At 43.5% G+C, this 16,443-nt stretch overlaps 1 protein-coding gene across 3 annotated transcripts in view; it reads left to right on the top strand.

Annotated features, from left to right (window-relative positions):
* VRK1 (VRK serine/threonine kinase 1) overlaps positions 1 to 16,443 on the top strand; it is a 109,047-nt gene that overhangs the window by 28,766 nt on the left and 63,838 nt on the right. The window contains exon 1 of one of the 3 annotated variants that reach the window (XM_041759709.1): positions 4,173 to 4,273. The exons of the other annotated variants lie outside the window; for them this stretch is intronic. The gene's annotated coding sequence lies outside the window, so the exon portion shown is untranslated. Of the gene's footprint in view, positions 1 to 4,172; positions 4,274 to 16,443 lie in introns of those variants that run through there. 3 annotated transcript variants of the gene reach the window in all.

Raw genomic sequence — 16,443 nt, 5'->3', positions numbered from 1 at the left:
AAGTTTAAGTATACATTTATTTTTTACTGTGACTTGTTCAGGACCACATTTTACAAAATGCCTTGTTTCCTTTATTATTGCTTCTGGAAAGGAAAGTTCTATTAAAATTGTTTTAGTTTGAATATAGAATAGTTTTATTAATTAGGGCTTATTTTGAAAAATTCTGAGTTTAATTCAAATGTATGCCAGTACCTTCCAAAGTAAGGTAATATTCAGAGACAGTTCTGATCAGATGGCTTAGAGAAATTTTGGGATATTCATATTCGAAGATTCCTTATTAATGAATGTCTTTGACTTAAATCTAACCAAAAACTGCAACATTATTCTTTGTACATTTTCATTATATAGTGTTAACAAGCTTAGTTGCAAACAAATAAAATACTTAAGCTATTTAAAAAAAAAAAAAACATTTGGTCTTTGGAGTTGGTTGAAACCTTGGCTTAAAGTCCAGCTGCATCACTTACTAGGTGTGTGACCTTGAGTTGGTTACTTACCTTCTCTGAGCTTTAGTTTCCTTATCTCTGCAGTGGGGGAAGGGGTAGTAATACCAACCTCCAAGGGCTATTGTGAAAATTTCTTGAAATTTTGTTTGCAAAGTATGAGCACAATTCCTGGAAAATACTTGATATAATGAATGGAAGCTGTCATCATCACCATTACCTCCATCATCATTGTCGTCGTTGTTGTCATCATCATTATAAGGATAAGGAAAAGGAGGAGGAGGAGGAAACATTTTCCTAGGCCTTTAAAACCCCCTTTAGACACTTCTGACCTCAGAATAATCTATACTCATCAATTATTGTGTCATTAAATCTAAAAGGACCTGTCTCTACTATTGTGGACGTCACCAGATTAGTTCAATAGACCAACTAGATCAATGTCTGTCACCTTGTCTATGAAGCCTGGCAGAGCAACTGCCTCTTCTTTCTGCGTTCTCACTACGTGGAGTCTGTGTGCCACCAGTTACTCCTTACATCATTAGCTTTTGCAACATCAGCTGTAATATCAGGATGGATATGGAGTCAGACAGCTCTATTGGTCACCAGCAGTGACATTGAACACATCAGTTCGTTTCTCTGGGGCTTTGTCTACTCACCTGGACACCAGGGATCATGTTATTTACCTCTCAGGGTTACCAGGGATAGTTTTCCCAGCACATAATACGTGCTCGAAAAAATCACAGCTCCTGGAATTTGTAGACATGTCTGGCTTTCCCACTGGATTGCAGATTTCTTGAGGACACTGTGCCTGGCACAGGGGAGATGCTCAAAAGTCCTTGCTAAAATGGAAATACCAGCTCTCGGCACCAGGGGCAGGGTACTCAGAAGACCATTGTCTACATTCTACTCTTGCCTCCTCTTCCTTTTCCCTCTTCCCAGGAAGTAATATTTCATTGGGTTGTTGTTAGGTTGCCTACACTGACTAATGACACCCCAGCAGCTTTGTTCCTGGTAGATCAAAGCCCTCTCAAAGCCCTGGGAAGGCAGAGAACTGGTTGGCCCAGGATGATTATCCCCATTCTACGGATGAAAACAACAGAGACCGGGACTCATGCATTGACTCATCAGCAGAACCAGTAACTGCTAGACAGCCTGCCAGGGCAATATTTCCTCTTAAATAGTAGTAGTGGGTGGCTATCATATTGAACTTCACAGACCTTTTCTGCCACCGTCTAGCCAAAACCAACATTCTCTCTCTCTTCGTCAAAGTGCTCTGTTGTATTGTTGTTACTTTCTGTGCCTTTGTATGAGGATTACAGGAGCTAGCTGGGCTCCTGGAAATAAAAAAAGGGCAATCTGGGGCCTGGCTATCTGACAAATCAATACAGATCCCACACATAGATTTTTGGCTGGTCTGTCTTTCTAGGAAGCTGGAAAGTTTTTGTTCATTGAGCTGAACCCACTTATGGGTCACCCCACTTTATCTATGATGATCTGTCAGCCAGGAACCCCATTAGCTGACTATGACAGCCTTGTGTACAAATCTCTATTCCTGCACTGAAATTATTTCTTTATTAGAAGTTTCCTAATGTACTGGAGCTGTGCATAAAGGGGCAGTGAAAACCATTCTTAGTAGATTCAGGGGGCCTGGAATAATTTAGTCTTTGAGATATTTTTCCTGAATGTATTTTTCCTGAATTTAAGACCTGAATGTATCTGAAAAAGCACAGTGTCTAACCCGTGGTAGAGGCCCCTTAAACATTAGTTACACCAGAATCCTCAGAGTCCTCAGAGGTTAGCTTATTCCCTGGCTCAGAGTTAGTGCTCAGTAAACATTTGGACTGTGGATGTTTTTGCGTAGATGGCAGGGTTATATGCATGGACCTTTCCTCTTTAGTTCAATTCTTAAGTTCTAAAACCCAGCCATAGCAAGTTATCGCTGGTCAACTTTCTGCACAACCCTGATCTTGATACCAAGCTATCAAATCATCAACATTCATTGAGGATCTCCTCCGTCCCAGGGGTTGTATCCCCATCTACAGCATTTCAGACACGCTGTCTCCATGACGGCAGCTTGGACTGGTCCCCTGCCATGCTTTGCACTGGTAGGACATCTCAGCATGTGTGGGTGGTGTTGGAGGTGTTAGCAACTGCCTTGGAACATAGCTGCATTTAAGTAGCATTTAACAGTGAGCCATCCAACTGAGGGTGATGTAATCATGAGCTCCAGAAGAAATATGTTCCATTCTCACCTTGGAATACTCCATGTACTGCTGTTGACTTAATTGTGCTTTAAGGACAGCCAATTGTCAACCCAGGGTGGAAGCAGGGAGATTTCTTCTGTATGTGTATGGTGAGGTTAGGGGAACATGGTCACAATGTGACAGATAAGTCCTATTCCAAGTCTTCTTAACACACAGATGTGTGTGTGTGTGTGTGTGTGTGTGTGTGTGTTTAGAGTCTCTTTTTCTCAATGGATTCTGGGCACATTTTCTTGCTGGGGAATTCCATACCCATGAGATGTGTGAATCTTGAGACCTCTTTACCGACAAATATTCATCAAGTACTCACCTTGTGCATGTGCTTCCTTCAGGGTCTCAACAGAAAGCAGATGACACATTGAGATAAAATGATCCGAGGAGGGTTTATTTGCAAGGAGACTATTAACAAAGGTTTAGGGTTGGGAAGCACAGGAGTGGGGCAGTAACTCCCGGTTCAGAGTAGTAGAGGTGCTAATCTGCAGATCTGAGGAGGGAGGGAGCTGTCATTGCAAGCTGGAGGGGAGGGCCCAGGGGCAGCGTCCTTCAAGTGAGGGACTCACCTGGTGGAGGTGACCTTGTCAACAAAGATCCAGGGGAATACCTCATCGATGACCCTCCTCACCAATATCCTTCTGCCTTTGGTGATTTTGAGCTAGAACGTTGTCCCAGTCCGCAGTAAGCTTACAGCTGCATGGATGACAGAGGCTTAGACAGTTTATTGTAAACACAATGGAAACCGTGGCATAAGAGAATTATAGATGAGATGCTACAGAAGGTTAGGTAGACATTGAAGTAGGCTTTGAAAGACAATTAGGATTTAGATGTAGGACAATCGTTGGGCACAATAATATTAATGCTATCTACTATTTATTGAGCATCTACTGTAGGCAAAGCACTGTCTAAGATCATCTCATTTAATCCTGACAGAAACAGGAAAGCAAGACTCACAGGGGTTAATTAAGTAAGTTGCCTTAGATCACAAAGCTACAGAGTGAGAGAGCTAGGGTTTGCACTGCGGGCTGTTTGCTTCCAGACCCTGGCCATAGGACCCTGAACCAAGCTGCTGGGGGAGCAGAAGGTGGGAAAACGCAAGCCTCAGGAGGCACAGGAGACCCTCAGCTCCCAGGACTTATAGGGCTTCTTTTACACCCAACCCTTTGCAATACACTTATGCGATAAATCAAGCCACTGGCAACACTGGCAATATCTACTCCGGTTCCAACAGCATCGAAGGGTACAGTATATGATGGGACCTACTGGCAGGTAGGAAACCACACTTGTCTGGAAACCCAGGCGGACACACAGAGAGAGACCCGGATCGCCCTGAGCCTGGGAAAGACTCCATTTCCCAGCATGCAGCGGGAGCGCCGGGCCACAACTCCCGGCATGCCTGCGGAGGCGGCGCGGGCCCCGCCCCGCTCCCCGGCTGCCCCGCCTCCGCCGCCGCCCTCAGCCAATGAGCAGGCTCCGTACTGCGGGGTGTGCCGGGGCCGACGCCGCCGCGGAGTCGCAAGTCGGCGAAAGCGGCGGGAAGTTCGTACAGTGTAGAAGGCGACGCCGCTCCGGCTCGGGGTAGGGAGGCCGCGGGCAGGCTTCCGGGAGCGCGGGCGCCGAGCGAGGGGCTGCGGCCGGGCGGCCTGGCGCTGGGCCGGCTTGGGGCGGCGGGGCGGCCGGCGGCCGTGACCTCGGGCGGCGCCGCGGCGCGGGCGTCCCTTCCTGCCGCTTCCCCTCGGGCCCGGCGGCGGCCCCGGCTTCCTGCACCTGCCGCACCCCCCCCCCCCCCGGCCCAGGCCCAGGCTCAGGCTCAGGCCCAGGCCCGGGCCTAGCTGCACGCGCGCGCTCCGACCTCCCCGCGTCCTGGGCGCTCGGGGCCGGGTCTGGGGAAGGACCCGCCCGGCCTCGCGAAGCTCCCATTCGGGAGGGGAGGCACCGAATGGAAAGAAGCAGGTGCTGCAGTTTGCAGACCTGATACCGGGACGGGCGACTGGGCCAGGGTGACGGGCGGAGGGCGGGCGGGCATCCCAGAGGAGGTGACGCCTGACCTGAGAGCCGGGCGGGGGAGAAGGAGCCTGCCCCCACCGCCCGCCCGGCTCCGTCCCCCCCCACCCCCGCCTGGCTCCACCCTCCCCCGCCCGGCTCCATCCCCCCCCCCCCCCGCCGTGCCCGGCTTCATCCCCCCCCTGCCCGGCTTCATCTCCCCCCACGCCCGGCTCCGTCCCCCCCCCCGCCTGGCTCCACCCCCTCTGCGCGGCTCCATCCCCCCCCCCGCCCGGCTCCATCCCCCCCCCCCCGCCTGGCTCCACCCCCCCTACCCGCTTCCTTCCCCCCCACCCCGCCCGGCTCCATCTCCCCCCACCCCCGCCCGGCTCCATCCCCCCTACCCCCGCCTGGCTCCACCCCCCCCGCGTCCATCCCCCCCTGCCCGGCTCCATCTCCCCCCACCCCCGCCCGGCTCCATCCCCCCCCGCCTGGCTCCACCCCCCCTACCCGCTTCCTTCCCCCCCCACCCCCGCCCGGCTCCATCCCCCCCGCCTGGCTCCACCCCCCCTACCCGCTTCCTTCCCCCCCCACCCCCGCCCGGCTCCATCTCCCCCCACCCCCGCCCGGCTCCATCCCCCCTACGCCCGCCTGGCTCCATCTCCCCCCACCCCCGCCCGGCTCCACCCCCCCCCCGCCTGGCTCCACCCCCCCTCCCCCCTCCGGGCTCCATCCTTCCCCACGCCTGGCTCCATCTCCCCCCCCCCCATAGCATTCGGGGCCCGGGAACCCCCAGGTCGGAGACAGGCCCCCCTGCCAAGCTGTCGGTGTCGGGGCAGGCCGTGCAGGAGCTGGCCTGGCGGGCACGGTGCGAGGCGGTGGAGCTCCGAGGGCCCTTCAGGTCCCAGATAAAGCCCCTCGGTGCGCTGCGCTCGGTGCCTCCTGCGGCTTCTCTGCGTGGCCCACACGTAGCGTCCTTAGGGATGCACGAGCGTGAGGGCAGCGCGCTGCTCTAACCACCGCCCGAGGAGTTTTGGGCTCTGGTCTCCAAACTCTTAGGTGGTGATGTAGTTAAATCCCGGGCAGTGAGAGGCAGACCCTAGGTTCCTTTTTTTTTTTTTTTTCTTTTTTCCTTTTCCTTTTCCTTTTTCTTTTTTCTTTTTTCTTTTTTCCTTTTTCTTTTACTTTTTCTTTTTTCTTCTTTTTCCTTTTTCTTTTTCTTCTTCTTTTTTTTTAAGACCCTAGGTTCCTTTTGAGGCCATCCCTTCTTCAACTCTCTTCTTTGTCAAGCAACTACTTTTTTGTTTTCTTTGTATGGGGCCTCCCCCCCCCCGCCCCCCCATCTCCCTCTCTTGGAACGACTTGGAAAATCCTAGTTTTGCTCTTGGGGTGGTGGTTTCGGGGAGCTTTTGAAGAGCCTCATTAATTCTTTTTTTTTTTTTAAACTAGAATGGTATGTCTGTTGTGTCTGAATTCACAAGGGGGAAAAATGTCCCCATTTATTTTTTCAAAGTTCAGAATCAAGACGCCTTTTTACGATATGCGGAGCAGATCTTGGGGTGGGGAGGAGATTTTAATCTACAGTTTTAAAGCAATTTCGGAAGGAAGCGGGGGTTCTTTATATCATCATTTTATTTAGATTATGCTGTTCAAAGTGGCGTGTAGTAATTGGAATTAAATTTCTGGATAGATAAGGTTGTGTTCATCTCCCCATAGAAGGGAATGTAACTTAAGTAGTCACCTAATAATAGCTTTCTCTGCTGAAGCGATCACAGATGGTTATTCTCTGTGCATCTCAACATTGCTGATCCGACTCTGTTTTAATACAGTAAAACAACCTGAACTTAATAACAAGAAACTTACATGAAGTATCACTGGTAAATTTAGTGCTAGTATCTGGTACAGATATCAGGTTTATAGGGTACTGGCTTCTTGTTTAGTACTGCAAAAATTGTAAGAGGGTATTTGTTAAACAAATGGGATAATGGAGTAATGTGTCAAGCATAGAACCTGGCATAGAATAAGTTACTAAGTGCCCAGGAAATGGTTCTGTGGAAAGCTTAGGCTAAGTCTTATTCCAGGATGCAAATATATATATAAAAACAGCAGTACATTCCAAATGTTGACAGACCCTAAAATTTCTTAAATAGGCCACTTTTTTTTTTGTATTTGAGAACTAATGTGAAAAAGTAAACATATAAGTGAATGTATTAGATGTGTAGAAGAGAAAAAAAAAAAAGATTTTTATTTTGACAACTGTGTATTTTTGCCTTAAAGTCATCCCTGGTAGGATACGGTGTACCGTGAATAGAATTTTGATTTGAAAAATAAAATTTTGAAAGTATTTTTGATTTGAAAAATAAAACTTACTGGAAGCTTTAAAATTCACCTTATAGCAAATGAAGGGTGAGTCCTGAATTTATGCAAATGGGCAAGTGCAGATAACGCCATGTATCAGTCAGTGAACCTAATGGGAATTAAGTGCTGCCTCGGTGTGTGTGGGTAAGGCTTTCATGCAAATTGTTCTTGATGGGTTATGAGAATGGATTGGTAACTGACTGGGACTGGAGGGTATTTTTTGGAGTGGTAGGATATTTTTCCGTGCTTGCCGAGGTTATTTTTCAGAGTAGGGCCGAAATGGATTCATTTATTCACCAGATATCACGTGCCTGCTTACTGTGTGTCAGGACCTGGGCTAGGTACAGTCTGTTCTTGCCATTGGAGTATTTTGTGCAAACACGTTTTCTTTTTTTTAAATTAATGGAGGTCATTCTTTTTGATTTCAGTTGGCTGGCATTCAGTGCACAAGAAGCCCGTATATGTATAGGACACATTTGAAAAACTACACTATTATTGATACAATTTAGAAAATATGGAATTTTTAAGAAGCTATAACACTAATTCAGAAAGGTGACAATCCTGACAAAGCGCTTAGCTGGGATATGTTTGTATTCTAGAATACGTTTGGCCCCTTGACTGAAATTCCTGTGAATACGTTGCTACTAGGCACTGTAAATAGGGGAGGAGGGCTGTGCCCTTTAACTTTTCTCCACTTTGGTTTCTGAATTCTATTTACCTAGCATTGAGGTTGCTGTTTTGAAGTAATTTCATGCACTTTCCCAACTATGCCTGTGTTATATCTCTGCGCTCAAACCAAGTACAGTCTACTACTCTTGTTCTGGATGACTTATGGGCAGCCCTTTCAAAAAGGAATACTCCCAGGACGCCTGGGTGGCTCAGTGGTTGAGCGCGTCTGCCTTGGGCTCAGGGTGTGATCCCAGGGTCCCGGGATCGAGTCCCACATCGGGCTCCCCAGAGGGAGCCTGCTTCTCCCTCTGCCTGTGTCTTTGCCTCTCTCTGTGTGTGTGTGTGTGTGTCTATGAATGAATGAATGAATGAATAAATAAAATCTTTAAAAAAAAGGAACACTCTAGAGAGCCTAGATAAGAGCTTTTTAATATTCATCAAAAATTACTAATGATAAACTACTTAGTAGTACCATTCTCCAGTAAATTTATTAAGAAATTTATTAGCCACAGCAATCTTTATTAACTTGGAAAAATACAGTGTGAATCATATTGTTTCTTTATTCTTCATGTAGACACATGTATTTTGATGATTCTTTGCAATAACTCCTCTATCTCTCCATGGATTTCTGGCTCATTGGATGGGAACCAGTACTCTAGGATTTGAAACTTAAGTTAGACACTGTTCACACTGGCTAATATTTAGGATGAATTTTAAACATATGTACATATTAAGATATATACATTAAGTGGGATGGTGTAGTAGGTGGAGTCATATAATTAAATTGCAAGGTTGTTAGTTGGGAGATTAGGAGTGTTCTGTCCTATACCTTTTAAGCAAATAGCATTTCATTGGAAAGACACATTTGTTTTACGACTTCACTATCTAGTTGGTCCCAAAAGGGACTGAGGGACAGGAAAGTTATTAGGGACAAGGACAGCAGAGTATGTCCCCCTCCCACCCCGCACCTGCCCCCGCGCTCTTTTGGGGAAGTTAGAGTTCTTTCTGTGCATTTATTTCATCTCTTTGCAGACTGGCTGTCTTCCTGATGTTTGCATGTGGATGTCTGCTTCACAGCTAGCTCCTTGTTTCAAGAACCCCAAAAGAGACTCCATTATCCATCTTTATCAATTATATTTAAAATTTTTAAAACTCATGAAGTTAGAAATCTCACAGCTAAGATAACCTCAGCTTTATTTCAGATTAATTGCTTTTCTCCAATTGTTTTACCAAGTTACAGCTGAACAAGTGCCATTGTTTGATAATACTATGTATAAATGCATTATGAACACATTTCATAATACTAAGAGTTGGAAAGTGCCTAAACAACTTCAGTCTTCACAGGCTATGTCTGGAAGACATAGAAACAAACTTGTACTGTTTCTGTTGGCAATATTGCCTCTTTTTTCACTTCTTATTGCAGTTTATAATATGGCAACTGAACTAGCAACAAAGGGATTATGTCTAAGTATAAATTGTTAGAGGTAATAAAAAAGTCTATTATTTGGGGATCAAGATAAAGGTTTTAAAAATTCACTTTTTATAAACTAAGCTCAGGTTATGACATTTAAGAGGCTTAATCTTACTGGTTTTTTGGGCCTTCAGAGCATATTTTAGAAATTGTGACTTTCAAATTTACATTACCTCTCATTGCTACTGTTAGGAATGTAGAATGGTTCAGCCACTCTGGAAATGAGTTTGGCAGTTTCTTAAAAGTTAAACTTTAATACACTTAACAATAACACTCTTGGGTATTTTTCCTAGAGAAATGAAAACTTACTCACTAGAAGACCTGCATGTATGTTCATGACAGCTTTGTTTATAATAGCCAAAACCCCAAGACAACACCTGTCCTTCAGCGGGTAAATGGTTAAGTAAAATGTGGTCTAGCCATATAATGGAACACCCACTCATAATAAAAAGGAAGAAGACTATGGACATGTAACAGTTTGGGTGGAGCTTAAAGGGCATTGTATTGAGTGGGGGAAAAAAAAGCCAGTCTCAAAAGGATGTGTGACTGTATCATTTTGTTTTCGTAGTATTCTTGAAGTGATAAAATTGTAGATATGGAGAACAGATCAGTTTCAGGGCTGGGGGGTGGTTTGTTAACTGTGAAGAGGTGGCACAAAGGAGTTTCTATGTAGTAACAGTTCTGTATCCTGATTGTTGTGATGGTTGCACAAATCTTTACACATGATGAACTGTCCTAGGACTATATATACACACACATAAAAATGTAAAAACTGAAATTTAACGGAATAGTTTGATTACCAATACTGTATCACTGTCAATTTTCTTGTTTTGATAGTGGTACTGTGCTTGTCCAGTGAATGTGGCACAACCACATTTCATTTAACCACATTTCATTAACCCACGGAAGGAGCTGTGGATTGTTTCTAGTTTTTGACTGTTACACACAAAGCTACTTTGAGCCCACGTTCAGGGTTGTTTTTTTTTTTTTTTTTTTTTCTTGATTTATTTTAGTTGACACAATGTTACTTTAGTTTCAGGTGTACAAAAGTGATTTGTCGTGTTTAAGTGTTTAAGTATTTCGCTACCTGCACCAGATAGCTACCATCTGTCAGGCTACATCGCTGTTACATTATTAACTATATTCTTTACATTGTACCTTTCCTGTGACTCATTTTATAACTGGAAGCCTGTATTCATATACAGGTTTTAGTGTGAATATAAGTTTTTATTCTTCTAGGATAAATGCCTATGAGTGCGAATGTTGGGTTGTGGGGTAAGTGAATGTTTAACTTAAGAAACTGCCAAACGTCTCCACTGTAGCTGTACCATTTTACAGTCCTATCATCACTCTATGAGAGATGCAGCTTCATCACATTCTCGCCAGCATTTGGGGTTGGCAGTGTTTTTTATGTTAGCCATGATAATAGGTGTGTAGTAGTATCTTATCATGGCTTTCATTTGCATTTCCCTAGTGGCTAATGATGTTGAACATCTTCTATCTTTTTTGGTACTTCTCTATCTTTTCTGGTGACTTGTCTATTCATATCTTTTGCCCATTTTGTGATTGGATTGTTTTCTTACTGTTGAGTTTTGAGTGTCCTTTGTATATTCTGAATACAAGTGCTTTGTCAGGTAGGTGATTCTCAGTCTGTAGCGTGTCTTTTCATCTGCTATACTGTCTTGTAGTCCAGACGTTTTAATTGATGAAGTCTAACTTATTGATGTATGGAGTGTGTTCTTGGCATCATGCTGTCTCAGAACTCTTTGCCTAATCCTAGGTCAGAAAGACACTTAAAATTTTATCCCTTATATTTAGATCTGTGATTCATTTTGGGTTAATTTTTGCACAGGATGTGAGGTTTAGGTCTTAGTCTTTGTTTTTCTTTTCTTCTTGCCTATGGATGTCCAACTGTTCCAAAACTGTTAGTTGAAAAGACCACCCTTGCTCCATTGAATCATAGTTTACCTTTATAAAAAAAAAATCAATTGGCCATACATGGTAAACTGCATATCAGAATGAAGGTAGGAAGTGAGTATGCAATGAAGTATGAAAATTAATACAGATTTAAGAAAGTATGACATGACTTGAGTCTAAAAAAGTATGTATGGATTTGAGGGGAAAACATTTTAGAGAATAGCATGAGCAAAGACAAGTCCTAGAAAAAATAAAACTGGCTGTTTTGGGGAGCAGGCGAGTGAAGGGGAGGAGGGAGATGAAGGATAGTTGCATCATGAATGTAACTGTTGACTAGATTATAGTCTCTAACTGGTTGTAGTTTGCTAGTATGGGTTCTTGAGCAGGAAAATGATAGAGTCAAAATGGCATTCATAGAGGTTGTTGTAAGCCCTGTGTGGCGGTAACAGGTTCACAGGAAGAACAGGGTATAACCATGGCCTTTGACTTAGCTCTTTGTGTCACAGATGTCTACTGGAAAGCTCGAAAAGTGGTATAATGTCAGAATATTAAGTTCCTAGTATTTTCTGGAAGAATTATGGTAGATTTCAGGCTTTTGCCACTGTTTTTGGCAAAGAGAACTCTGCTGCACTTCCAGACTCTCTTAAATTAATGCTACTTTCAGTATATTTTACGTGTGGGAAGAAGAGTAGTTTCTGTTGACTCATTGTTGACATGGTTGATGTTTCTTATCAAGCCTGAAGGTCGTAGAGGTGAGCACCTGAAATGGTGAAAGCATAAAGAGTTAATAAATTGGTTCAATGAGGGAAGTTAATGGTACCGCCTTTATTTATCACGGCAGAGAGGGTTATTCTCTCAGTGTGTCCTGCTGCTTGTCTAGGAAGAACTCTACAGAGGATGCGGGCCAGCTGTCTTTCTGAGTAACTGAGGGCTAAACATGGACACATGTTTCCAATTGCAGCATTCAGGACAAGTCTAAGGCCAGAATCTGGAAGAATTTCCAGACAATAAGAACATTAGGTTTTTCACGCAAGCCATGCGAAACATCTTTAATGTCAGAATAGGAACCTACATGTACTTTGAGAACATTTTGCTCTAGTCAGGGGGCTGTGACAGGGACAGGCCTTGAGTCCTTATTTATTAATTTGTGACCCAGATTATTCGTTTTTTGTTTTGTGTTCTTAGCACCCATTTCATTTCTTGATTTCTTTCTCTGAACAAATTATACTTTTTCCCCTATTCATCTGTGGAAATCTCTTTTTGGTTTCTGCTTTCTTTCTTGCATTTAAAAGATTATCTTGGATATTGATTGAACTTCTGTCATTTAAAAAATAATCACCCAACAAATAGAACGTAATGTCAGGCAAACTGCTAAATATCAATGCATTTCTGCTTTTTTGCTTAGAACATGGAAAAGCATGTCAACCCATTTTTTAAAACAATGATGACTTCTTGAGCAAGGATTTACTGCCTTAAGAGATCACCGTGACGTGTGTTAATGAAAGATTGGCAGTGTGAAAAGCTTTAGCGCAACTGCTTGTCTTCAAAGTACCTTTCCTATTTGATTTAATTTCTTCAGTCTGATTCTTTTCTACCAGTCTAGATCTTTTTCCCACTAAAATGTTGAGACTGACCAAGAAATATTTCATTTGTGATTGCAACCCTTCAGTATTATCACAGAGATTTTTTTTTTTTCTGCAGAAGAGCAAGCTCTTACCGTGCTATGCAAGCTGCCCATTTAAAACTATCATTGCTTGGCACCTATGCCCTAGTGACAGTTTGACCAACATGTGAGCAGGCACATTGCCATCCCGACAGATGGGCGGGAGTATAGGCAGCCAAGAAACCATGTATCTGCATCTAGTGTGTTTGTTAAGGGCAGGATTCCCAGTCGGGGATGTTCAAACGTCTGTCCATCCTGAGCTTTCACGCCTCTGGATAAAGGGATGTCATCATTAATTTCAGCTTCTGACTGAGATTCCATGGGTATATAAGAGCTTCTTGGCTCTTACCAAAGTAGGCAATTGGGGACAATCAGGATAATTGTTCTCTCCTTCATCACAGGACTACTTCAAATAATCCTTTCCTCTTTCTTCTAGCCAGCAAGGTTTGCAGTGAGTGCAAACCTGTTCAGACATTGTCCCAATACTTCTAGAAGATGTGCTGCTTCATTTGTTTTCTGGTGTACAGAGGCTTTGAAAGTCATCTAATGTTTGTGCTTTGGACAGCGATGTATATGATTGAGGTCAGGTAGCTCTCAGTTCACATGTTAACCACTGTATGACATTAGAGCATCATCCTGATTTTACCATCAGATCAAGGTAAAATAATGCATATATCAGGGTGGCTGTGAGAACGAACTGGGAGATGTGTATCTGAATTACTTGGTATAACACCTGGCCCACAGTAAGTGTTTATCATCTTCACTATCATCATTATTGCTTTAACATACTGAAGATATTTTTCTTTGGAGAATTATTTGAAACAGGAAATCTTTTTTCTGCTCATCTCCCACCATTTTTGAAAGTCATGGAATGTCCATAAGTACAGTGTCTGGTCTATAATGGAATACTTCCAGTGACAGGGAGCTCACTACCTCTGGAGCAGGTTTTTCATCCATGGGACCAGAGACATTTTAGATGGATCATTCTTAGTTGGGGGAGGGGTTCTCTGAATTATAGGGTGTTTAGCAGCATCCCTGGCCAGTGGGGACAAAATCATCCCAGATTGAGGATCACTGTTCTAGAGATAGTCTATCTTGTTCTTAATCAAGTTTTGACTGTTAATAAGCTTTTTCTTCTATTGAGTGGAAACCTTCATTATTTCTCCTATCCGGTTCTGTCTTTTGGAGACACCAAAGTAAGCGGCATCTCTGTTGTGTAACATCCTTTCAAGTACTTGGTCATCAGGTTTTCTCAGTCTTCCTGAGTTGAGACATCTCCAGTTCATTAGCTATTCCTTACAAGGCATGATTTCATGGCATTTCACACATTGGTGGCTTTCCTTTGACTTAATTCCATTTTTAAACTGTAGTGTTTAGGATTGAATGCAGTACTCTAAGGCTGATTAGTAAAAAAATAGAGTCACACTTCTGTTTTGGATACATCATTTTTCTTCTAGTAGTGTAGGGAAGAATAATACCTCTCTACATACTATATTCTTATTATCAGCTTGTTGACCACATCATACATCAAACTTGGGTGATGTTGAGTAGATATGTCTAAGCTGCATCTTTTTTTTTAATAAAGATTTTATACATTTATTCATCAGAGACACACACAGAAAGAAAGAGAGAGAGAGAGAGAGAGGGAGGCAGGCAGAGACATAGGTAGAGGGAGAAGTAGGCCCCTTGTAGGAGCCTCATGTGGGACTCAATTCCTGGACCTGGGAACACACCCTGAGCTGAAGGTAGATGCTCAACCACTGAGCCACCCAGGCATCCCTAAGCTGTATCTTTATCCTATTCTTAGGCATTTGTTTTGGGGTCCAAAATGGGAGCTTATGTTTATGCTGTTAAATTTATTGGATTTAGCTAACTGCAGTATTAATTCTTGGTTGACTCAGAAGGTTCTTCTAAAAGAAAGAGTAGGTGATGATGCCATCAACAAAGATTGAAAATACAGGAGCAGGGGCCATGTGTTTGCATGTGTGTGCATGTGCGCATGCAGATTGAAGAGGGAATTGAAGATGGAAGCCTGGTGAACCTCCCTATTAAGAGGCATCTGGGAGAAAGGAAGGAAAAAAAGGTTTCCAAGGTTAGGGTGGGCAGAAGGTAGGATGAAAATGAGAAGAATGTCTTGGAGGCTGGAGTGACTGAAGTACTGTGGTAAGTACTTGAATACAAAATAAACAGGACATGGTCTGCTTTCTCTGCTCATTTGTATTTCCCTGTCATCTAACTGTTCAGTTAATGGCACTATCTAGTCAGTTATGCCTGGAAAATTAGTTATCCTTCATATTTTCTTCACAGTCTCACATCTATTTGAGTTATCATGTTTTACTGAAATTTTTTTTTCCACCTGAAGTATAGCACATACTGGAAAAAGAATGCAAATATCAAGGATCTAGATCAGCGATTTTTTTTTTCTTTGAACAAAGTGAACACACTAAAATCACCACCACCCAGAGCAAGACATTCACTATTCCAGCTCTCTAGATGCCCTTGTTGTGCCTTTTCCAGTAATCACTCCCACCTAAGGTAACCGCTGTTCTGACTTCTTTAACTATAGCTTCGTTTTGTTCACTAAGAGAAATTATACCATATATAGTCCTTTTTCCCAAACTTCTTTTATGTGGCATTGTGTCTGAGGTTCATCTTTGCTGCATGTAGATCGTTGTTTTAGCTCTGTTCTGGTTATCTGTTACTGCATAACACATTAGTTTTGGGTTTTGATAACTGCATAACACACCACTCTAAACTTGGTGGGGTAAAACAGCACCATTTTATTGGCTCATGGATTCTGTGGGTTAGGAATTTGGTGGGTATAGCTTGTCCATGCTCTACAGTGGTTGGGGTCTAGAATCATTTAGAGGCTCCTTCACTCACATGCATGATGCCTCAGCTGGGATGTCTTGAAGATGATTGTCTGGGATTGTTGACCACAGCACCTACATGTAGAATTCTCCACTAGGCCTGTTTTTTTTTTGTTTTTTTTTTTTAAAGATTTTATTTATTTATTCATGATAGTCACAGAGGGAGAGAGGCAGAGACATAGGCAGAGGGAGAAGCAGGCTCCATGCAGGGAGCTTGATGTGGGATTCGATCCCGGGTCTCCAGGATCGCGCCCTGGGCCAAAGGCAGGCGCTAAACCTATGCGCCACCCAGGGATCCCAGGCCTGGGGTTTTTGCAGCATGTCAGCTGGGTTCCCAGAGGAAGCTTCCTGAGAGTGACTTCTCCCTGAGAGTCCTATAACATCACTCTACTATACTGTTGGTTGAAATAGATACCAGCCTGCCTGGATTCAAGAGGAAGGAACATAGACCTCGTATCTTTCTGGGAGAGGTGTCAGAATTTGTGACCATTTCTAAAAATCACAAATTATATACCACAGTTTATCTACTGTATTGTAGATGAATTTGAGTAATATCTACTTTGGTGCAGTTATAGAAAATGCTGTTGTAACCATTCTTGTACCTATCTTTTGGTTCACGTATATATTCATTTTAGTTGAGTATATAAGAGTAAAACTATTGGCCGTAGAGCTTATGTATCTTCAGCTTTGATGGATAGATGCTGCCAGACAGTTTTCCAAAGGGGTTGTATGAATTTATACTTCTATTAACTATGTATGTGAGATCTCGTTGCTCTGCAGTCTTGCCTCTACTTGATACTGTCATTTAAACATTTAG

The sequence above is a fragment of the Vulpes lagopus genome, chromosome 6, assembly GCF_018345385.1.
Source record: "Vulpes lagopus strain Blue_001 chromosome 6, ASM1834538v1, whole genome shotgun sequence".
NCBI classification, from domain to species: Eukaryota; Metazoa; Chordata; class Mammalia; order Carnivora; family Canidae; genus Vulpes; species Vulpes lagopus.
Note: the sequence above shows the minus strand (reverse complement) of the source record. Positions and strands in the feature narration are given on the sequence as shown.